Here is a 9793-nt window from a genome sequence, read left to right as displayed (position 1 = left end):
GTCCGGGGCTGATCGCTTTCACCACCCCCTCAACGATCTCATCTGGCTGGTAGCCTTTCTGTAAGCCTGCATCGATCTGGTGCAGCAAGTTCCGATGAGACAGTCTCTCTTTCTGTTCACACTCTCCAATCTGTCCCAGGATCTTGAATTCTTTCCTTATGGTGATTTGTGGTGTTGGAGAGGGCTGTCTCCCTGATTTATGTAACCCGAGCAGGTTAAAGGTCCTGTCTGAGTCTATCACTCATTCAGAGGTTTTGGTCAATTCCTGCAGGGCTGTTAGGGCTTTCATTGTTCTTTCAATTCCTGTAGTTCTGTCTGTGGACGGAGATTCCCGCTTTTGGTAATTGGTGCCGCCCCTCCATCCTCCAATTTCAACCTGGTTAGAAACTGTATTAGTTCCTGGAGGAATGTCCCCATGACGTCTTCAGTTTCTTTCTCCTCCAGCTCATCCATTTTTGCAATAATGCCAGCTAACAGTTGCCTGCGGTTGTGTGCTTTGGAAATCTGTTCTACTGACATCTTTATATGTTCTGCTACTGCTCTTAATTCTTCACAGGTTAACTGCAGAAGCAGCTCAATAATTCTGTCGATTTGTATTTCCACATCCATTGCTGCTAGTGAGTTTTTCTTTAGGGCTGGTCCCCTTTAACTGGTGTAGCAGAGTTGAGTTGAGGTGCTGTGCTGCAGTATTTTTCCAGACACATTTCCTCTTCTCCCTCTACACACTAATTGCTGCTCAGGATTCCCCGTACGGGCCACCAAAGTTACACGCACGCCGCTAGGTTCAGATAGGGGCAAGACAGGTTACATGAATTCTTTGACATCCTGGGGGAATTATTACTTAGTGCGACCATAGACCATATGCTGCAGCTTCTTTCAGGCACACAGGGGTATTGACCCTCAGGCACAGACCCATAGGTTGTTTCACTTGCTGACCAGACACACTTGACAAGAGTCCTCATAAACGGTAGAACAGTAGCATTTAATAAGAAGCCGCACAGCCAGAGCAAGTTAAGTCTTATGAGAAACAGGCTCCAGTGACAAACAGTACATTATCCTTAGCAGCACAGCAGTTCAGTCTTCCTAGTAGTACAGGACAGCACAGTTCTAATGCAAAGGCACATTAATGAACACAGCATTCTATACAGCACAGTGAGATGGAGGAGGGGGGATGGTTTGCTGAAGGAGATGATCCCTGTGACACCATTTCTTCCAGTCCATATCTTTCTGCCTGACAATACTCTGCACTGCTAGTTCAGGAACTCTACCTGACCGGTGCTTGGCTTCACTCCTGACTTGAATCCTTTTCACTTGCAGGGGCACTTCTGTGAGATACAGATCACACACACCACCTTTCTCTTCGGCTCCAGCCAAAGAGTAAACAACTTCCCCACAATCCCCCTGGGGCTCTGCTAAAACACTCCCCTTCTCCTGTGACTGTGTTAATCCCTCTAGTTGCTGGATGCTGCTGGAGCACAACACTTTCTGTCTCCTGTGCTTGTTACTTCTAATAGTTGCTGAATGCTTTTTAAGCAACAGCACTACTTCTGCATATCGCACTCTGCAACATCACTATTTCTGCATGTCACAAACACCTGAGCAAGTGTCTTAGCTTTTGAAAGTCCAGGCAATGCAACAAAATGAACCATTTTACTGAACCTATCTAATATCACCAAAACCACCATTTTGCCTGCAGAAACCGGTAGGTCAGTAATAAAATCCATGGAAAAGTGTGTCCATGGCCTACTAGGGATAGGTAGCAGAAGAAAAGTACCAGACGGATGGGTATGCGAAACCTTAGAACATGTGCAAATACTACAAGCAGCTACGTGTTCAATCACATCCCGATGCAACCCCGGCCACCAAAAACGACGAGAGAGGAGGTCGGCGGTTGCCTTACCACCTGGATGCCCAGCAAGCACAGAGTTATGATGTTCCTTAATTACTTTGTGGTGCAGATCAGATGGTACAAATAGCCTTCCTGAAGGGCAGGAGGCAGAGCGTCCCCCTGAGCCTCCAACACCTCACCCTCCAGTTCAGAAAACAGTGCCGAAATGACTACCCCTTCTGTAATATCGAGGCAGGGTTCTCATGATCACCACCACCAGGGAAGCTCCGGGACAAAGCATCAGAATTGACATTTTTGACCCCTGGATGAAAAGTGACAACAAAATTGAACCTAGTAAAAACAGGGACCATCTGGCTTGCCTAGGGTTGAAACGTTTAGCTGACTGGAGTTATGACAGGCTCTTATGGTCAGTAATAGCAGTAATAAGATGGACAGCCCCCTCCAACCAATGTCGCCATTCTACGAACGCCAATTTGATCACCAAAAGTTCCCTATTACCCACATCATAATTTCTCTCAGCCAAAGACCATTTTTTAGAAAAGAAGGCGCATGGACACCATTTACCAGGGGACGACCCTTTCTTAGTCATGTCAGTAAGGGGTTTCACAATAACAGTAATTTTGGATGAATTTCCGGTAAAAATTAGTAAAGCCAGGAAAATGTTGTAGAGCCTTCAGGTTCTCAGGACGATCCCAATCAAGGACTGCACGGATCTTCTCCGGATCCATCCGAAAACCTGAAGATGACGACAAGTTCCCCAAAAACTTCACCTTCTGAACAGCGAAAACACATTTTTCCAGTTTGGCATAAAGATTGTTATCCCTTAATAGCTGGACAACCTGCTTAACATGCCCCCAATGTGTCTTAAAATCAGGTGAGTAAACCAAAATATCGTCCCGATAGACCACTACAAACCTCCCCACCAAATGATGGAAAATATCATTTATGAAATGCTGGAATACCGCACTTGCATTTGGTCAAACCAAAAGGCATAACAAGACTCTCGAGATGTCCTTCCGGGGTATTAAACGCTATTTTCCATTCGTCCCCCTCTCTGATTCTAACCAGATTGTAGGCTCCTCTTAAATCCAACTTGGAAAATACCTTAGCTCCTACAACCTGGTTGAACAAATCAGGAATAAGAGGAAGAGGGTATGGATCACAGATGGTTATTTGATTTAATTCCTGGAAATCTAAACAGGGACGTAGACTGCCATCTTTTTTTTTCACAAAGAAGAACCCTGCCGCCACTGGCGAAGATGAGGGTCTGATATGTCCCTTTTCCAGACTTTCCGCAATGAAATCCTTCATGGCTTGTCTCTCAGGGCCAGAAAGGTTATACAGTCTGGACTTCGGTAGTTTAGCTCCGGGTGTCAAGTTAATAGGATAGTTATAAGCATGATGAGGCAAATCCTGACACCCCCTCTCAGAAAAAACGTTCTCAAAACCAGACAGAAAAGCAAGTAATATTTCCATAGAGACAGTAGCAAGGGAAATATCTAAACAGTTCTCATGGCAGTAAACTCCCCATTCAGTAATCTCCCCGATTTGCCAATCCACCATGGGATTTTGTTTAACAAGCCAAGGAATACCCAAAACAATAGGTGTGAGGTGTGGGAAGATTGATTGTCCAGGACATAGCAAGGGATTATTTCACAATGAACTGACCCCACCCTCTGTTTTACATTATGTACAATCTGAGTGAATGCTTTCTGTGCAAGTGGTGCCGAGTTAATGGCAAAGATGGAAATGGGTTCAGCTAAAGCACAGCAAGCAAAACCATGAGTTTTCACAAACTCAGCATCAACCATGTTGACTCCGGCTCCACTGTCAGCAAACACAGAAATTTTCCCAATTTTGCTCTCTAGCACCACCTCTGCTGACAGGACAAAGCAGGAACTGCAGGTTGGCATCAAATGAACCCCTTGTTTATCCAACTCCAGACTACCAAGAGTTAATCGAGTTTCCTTTTGTTTAGGAATTGAAGGACAGGTCCCAACAAAATGTTCCTTTTTCCCATAAAAAAAACATACGCCTTTTTTCCTGCGAATCTCCGGGGAGATATATGATGTAGAGACACCCCCTAACTGCATGGGTTCTTCTACGTCTCCCAGTACTGGTTCACCTCCAGACCACTCTCCCAGCAGAGGTGCACAACCCCTATAAGAAGGCCCCAGAGAAGGTGGTCTCCCCCTTCTATCCCGTAGGCATCTATCAAGATGTATGGCCAACGACATGGCAGCTTCCAAGGACTGAGGGGTTTCATATACTGCCAAGGCATCTTTCAACCTTTCAGTAAGCCCCTCACAAAATTGACTTCTAAGGGCTGAGTCATTCAATTTGGAATCTGTTGCTCATCTACGAACTGTACGTCTCCACTGACCGATTCCCCTGATGAAGGTGACATAGCCAAGGCAACACGGTCAGGGTCATCATAGATGAGGGCCAAAGCCCCGAAAAACCCCTCCACAGACTGGAGACAAACCCAGTCCTGTGGTAAGGAAAACGCTCATGACTGAGGATCTCCCTGCAATAGAGAGATCACAATACCAACCCGTTGCTCCTCATTTTCGGAGGAGTATGGATGAAGTTTACAATACAATTTGCATGCCTCCTTAAATACAAAAAACTTGTCCCTGCCTCCTGAAAACCTGTCCCGGAGGGCAACCTTGGCTTCAGGCTGGACAGGCCTGCCTGCAAAGACCCCCACATTGGTAAGCTGTAACCGCTGATGCTGCTGCTAAACCTCACAGTGGAGTCCATTCACCTCCAGTGACAGACGACGGAACTGTTCTGCGAGCTCCGCACATGAGCCCATACCAAGGGAGAAAGGAAAAAAAAAAAAGTCCACGCCCAAAAATGCACAGTGAAAAAAAACAAAGTGTCAGTTTTTTTTGTTTTTTTTCCTTTTCAAAATGTGCCCGACCGGCGATAATGTCACGCAAGGTGTGGGAAAGACTTAGTGCAACACAAAGGGTAGAAGGAAAGGGGGTAAAGTGGAGACCTCTTAGGCTGATCTAGCGTCACCCTGTCTCCCCTAACGTCCCTGTATTGGCTCTTAACCAATCGACGCACGCGTACCTCACCCTATCTTACCCTGGCGTTTGGCTCAAGCTAGGAAAGGGAAGAGATGAGCACTAGTCGATCTCCACTAAACACTATAGACAATGAGCAAGGACAAACAGGGGAAAAGTGCTTAGCTTTAGATGACTCCAGACAAATGCACAAACACGTCCTCAAGCTCCAGAGAGGAAAATGTACTGCTCTTTCTAAGTCATCACAAGGAATAATGAATATTGCCGGCACCTCCCTCTAGAATACACCATGCATTTATACATCCAGGCCAGGGAGTTAATTAGCTAGAGGGAGGTAGCCGCTGGGTCCTATAGACAGCCTCTAAGAAGATGTCTGTAATGCCAAATGTAGAGATCTCCTGCAACTAACTGCAGGGTGACAGTCTGTCACCTCTGACACACCCGTGACACATGCGCATAGAAATAGTTCGGGCTGTGAAATCCTGCTGACAGATTCCCTTTAAGGGTTAAACAGATGCTTTCATTACCATGCAAGATATTGCTGCAATGTGAGATGTGGTTACTATAAAATTGTTGTGGCTTATAACTAAAGATCATGTAATCTGTATTCATACATTGTATAGGAACTAACATGTAATGTACGGAGAATATTAGAACAGAGTTAGAACATGAAAGGCTGAAGTACAGTAAATGTAGGGAATGCTATGTGAGATTGGGCTAAATAATAAAGATGTTAAACAAGAAATGTTCTCATTTTAAACCACGTACATGAAACCACTTCCTGTACCATACAGATTCACAAACCACCCTACAGCACAGGAGGTAACTCTAGCTCTTTTTAAGGCCAGAGATATTGTCTGAGATGTTCTCTCATTGATCTAAATTCTGATAATTGTATAGTATGCATGGACTGAAATCTCTCAAATCTAAACTTTTTACATTATTCACCATCAATTAAAGTGGCCATAACCAGAACTTTTCTGGTGCAGCCAGTGATCAGCTGGGATGTGAGCCATGCTGGAGGAGATAACCTGGACTGTGAAAGTGTTAGGCTGCGTGCCCACAATGTGGATTTAATGCATTTCCGAGGCGGCATTTCCGCCGCGAAAACGCATTAAAAGCACATGTTAAGTCGTCTGCCATGTTCCCCAATGATAATCCGCATGCTGTGCACATGCGGCGGAAATTTCCGCTGCGGATTATCATTGCGGAAAAATCCGCAGCACTGCCATTAATTTTGCAGAATAGCGGCAAAATCGCCGCCATTGACTTGCGTTGAACTGCATAACATCCTCATGCATACAAGTATGCATGCGGATGTTATGAGATTCAATGCGCGTATGGTACCTGGGTCTGGAGAAGAGCAGACTCTCCTCCAGACCTGGGTACCATAGTACCTGTAGTTAAAAAGAATTAAAATAATAAAAAACATATACTTACCTTCTGATGGCCCCCTGTCTGCTCCCGGCGGCGCTGCTGGCTCTTCGACTGCTCGTGATGGTGTAAAAGGACCTTCCATGACATCATTTAGTCATGTGACATCGGCGGTTCGACTGCTGACATCGGCGGTTGCGTGACCTGTCACATGACTAAATAACGTCATGGAAGGTCCTTTTTAGAGCACCGCGAGCCGCCGAAGACATCGGACGCACCGGAGAAGGAGACTGGGGGCCATCGGAAGGTGAGTATAATGTTTTTTTATTTTTAAACATTTTTATTCTTTTTTTTTACTATTCATGCTGCATTTGCAGCATTGTAACTTGGTCACACAACATAAATCCAAGCCGGTTGCATGGATTTATGTTGTGTGACCACTAGTGTTGAGCATTCCGATACTGAAATATCGGGTATCGGCCGATATTCGATACTTAATTCCGATACTTTTGCAATATCGTATACCGGAATCGGAAGTTCCCATAATGCAATGAGCCATTTTCATTTTATTCAGCCAATGAGGATCCTAAGAAGTGTGGGCACATCCTGTTAGGCATGTAGGCATCTTAACTAATGGCATGGCTGTGATTGGCTGCTGAAATGATGTCATGATGCACTATAAAAGCCGCCGCCGCCATTTTGAGCTCACTCTGCTGTGAATTCAGTTAGGGATAGGATGCTGTTGTTCTGAGGGACAGTTTTAGCTACCTATTTGGTCTATTCTGCTTTACCCAAGCTACTTTATAAATCGCTGTGCCTTGCAGTGCTAGTGCACAGTTCTCTGTGCTGTTCACCGCTTTCTGCAAGGTCTGTGTGTGTGAGTGCAGCTCACCCTGTAGTGTGTGCTTCAGCCACGTCTGGTTATAGTGCACTCAGTGTGTGTCACTGCCTCATACATTGTCCTTTTTTGCCAATTCATAATTTTTCCTGATATCTCCTATTAGTGTGGTGGTTCCATCCGTATTCAGCTAAATTTGTTCCAAACACACTATATAGGAGTAGATAGAGAAATTTTTTTGGTCTTGCAGCGCTAGTGCACAGTGCTCTGCATCTGTACTGTTCACCGCTGTCTGCAAGGTCTGGTGTGTGAGTGCAGCTCACCCTGTAGTGTGTGCTTCAACCACGTCTGGTTGTAGTGCACTTAGTGTGTGTCACTGCCTCATACATTGTCCTTTTTTGCCAATTCATAATTTTTCCTGATATCTCCTATTAGTGTGGTGGTTCCATCCGTATTCAGCTAAATTGGTTCCAAACACGCTATATAGGAGTAGATAGAGAAATTTTTTTGGTCTTGCAGCGCTAGTGCACAGTGCTCTGCATCTGTATTGTTCACCGCTGTCTGCAAGGTCTGGTGTGTGAGTGCAGCTCACCCTGTAGTGTGTGCTTCAACCACGTCTGGTTGTAGTGCACTCAGTGTGTGTCACTGCCTCATACATTGTCCTTTTTTGCCAATTCATAATTTTTCCTGATTTCTCCTATTAGTGTGGTGGTTCCATCCGTATTCAGCTAAATTGGTTCCAAACACACTATATAGGAGTAGTTAGAGGAGCCTTTCTGCATCATTGGGCCCTGCAGCCCCAGCCAGATTAGTATTAGCCTATTTTTTGCAGCCTCATCTATTGCATTGTAGGTTACCTTCCTACATTGTAATAGCTACAAAAAGTTTGTGATACTATCGTTATTACATCTTTAGGCACATCCAGTGTCTTTTTGTGACAAAAAAAACCTAAATAAAGTTCACCAAACACTCCACTTTACAGTTGTGTAGGCTACATTAGCTCATATTAAAGTCTAGTCCACACTTTATAAAATTAGTGTTTCTTATACCTGTTAGCAGCTGTTCAGGATTAAGCACACTAAGCCCTTAGTACTTTTCTGCCTATCTTTATCAGTCTACCAAGATGAAGAAGGCAGGGAGTAAGGCATGTGGTCGTGGGCGTGGGCGTGGAGTTTCTGCAGGAAGAGGACGTGAGGATTCTGTGCCTGCAGGGAGAGGACGTGGGGATTCTGTGCCTGCTGCGGGCACCAGTGACTCAGCATCCCCCAGTTTTACCAGGGAACAGTCCTTTATGCGCAGCTTTGTAGGAGCTACCCGTACCCCACTGCTGCGGGAGGACCAAATTGAAGCCGTTGTCGGATGGATGGCAGCTAACGCATCGACTTCAATTAGTTCCAGATCCTCTCAGGTCCTGAGCACTGAAGAGCACCCATTTGTCTCTTCACCACCTGCCAAATTGCCCAGGCAGTCAGAGAGCCCTGGACAGGAGCCATCTCTACTTCTGTTCTCTGAATCTCTTGGCTTGGAAAGAGGGGGCCAGCCAAGCAGAATTCGAGAATTTGAAGAAGAGGTAGTATGCAGTGATGCGCAACCGTTTTGTCTCTCTGAATCTGAAGAGGCGGGTGGGCCAGTGCCTATGGTCAGCAGCACACCTCAGTACGCATCTGATGATGAGACTCAGGTGCCACTTTCTGGTGCGTACTGTGCTGTCGAGACTACCCAGGAGAAGCAGTTGTTTGAAGAGGGTGGTGTAGATGATGAGGTCCTTGACCCATCATGGCGTGAGGGACAGGAAGGTGGTGGGAGCAGCTCTGAGGAAGAGATTCCCCGAACAGCCCAAAAAGGAGGGAGAGGGAGGGGGCAGACTTGGTTGCCTGTAGCCTCCACCTCGGCACCCATTAGGAGCATGGCTCTTCCAAAATCCAAAGCGGGCGCTCCCAAGACTTGCAGTGCCTGGTCCTTTTTTGACACAGTTGCAGATGACATTTGCTTTGTCAAATGCAAGCTGTGTAATCAGAAGGTGAAAAGAGGGAAAAGTGTCAGCAACCTCAATACCACAAATATGTGGAAACATGTGCGGACCAAGCACGTGGTGGAGTTACAAAAACACACTGAAGACCTAGGCCAACCTACAGCACCACCTACCACCTCTTCAGCTCGTGTTGTAGCCTCTTCCTCCAGCTCACACACAGCTGGTTCGGCTTCCTCACAGGATCGCCATGGAAGAATCTCTGGCACTGTTGTACAGAGACACAGTGTAATTCCACCCACAGCACCACTTTCCCAGTCATCCTCACACTCCCAGGCCAGTCTACAGCCATCGTTAGCACAGGCATGGGAGAAAAGGCGCCCATACTCGGCAAACCACCCCCGAGCACAGGCTCTGAATTCTGGCATTGCTAAACTACTGGCCCTTGAAATGCTATCATTCAGGCTGGTGGAGACTGACACATTCCGTAACTTTATGGCATTGGCAGTCCCACAATACAACGTGCCCAGCCGATTTTATTTCAGCAGGCAAGCCGTCCCTGCCCTGCAACATCATGTGGAGGGAAAAATTAAACATGCGCTACAAAACGCCGTCAGTAGCAAGGTCCACCTGACCACCGATGCGTGGACCAGTAAGCATGGACAGGGACGATACCTTTCCCTCACTGCCCATTGGGTAAATGTTGTGGAGCCGGGTACAGATCTTGA

This window comes from Phyllobates terribilis, unplaced genomic scaffold, assembly GCF_046119375.1.
Source record: "Phyllobates terribilis strain yellow unplaced genomic scaffold, ASM4611937v1 Scaffold_11__3_contigs__length_659146591, whole genome shotgun sequence".
Taxonomy (NCBI): domain Eukaryota; kingdom Metazoa; phylum Chordata; class Amphibia; order Anura; family Dendrobatidae; genus Phyllobates; species Phyllobates terribilis.
The sequence above is the reverse complement of the archived record's forward strand: the minus strand, read 5'-3'. Positions refer to the sequence as shown.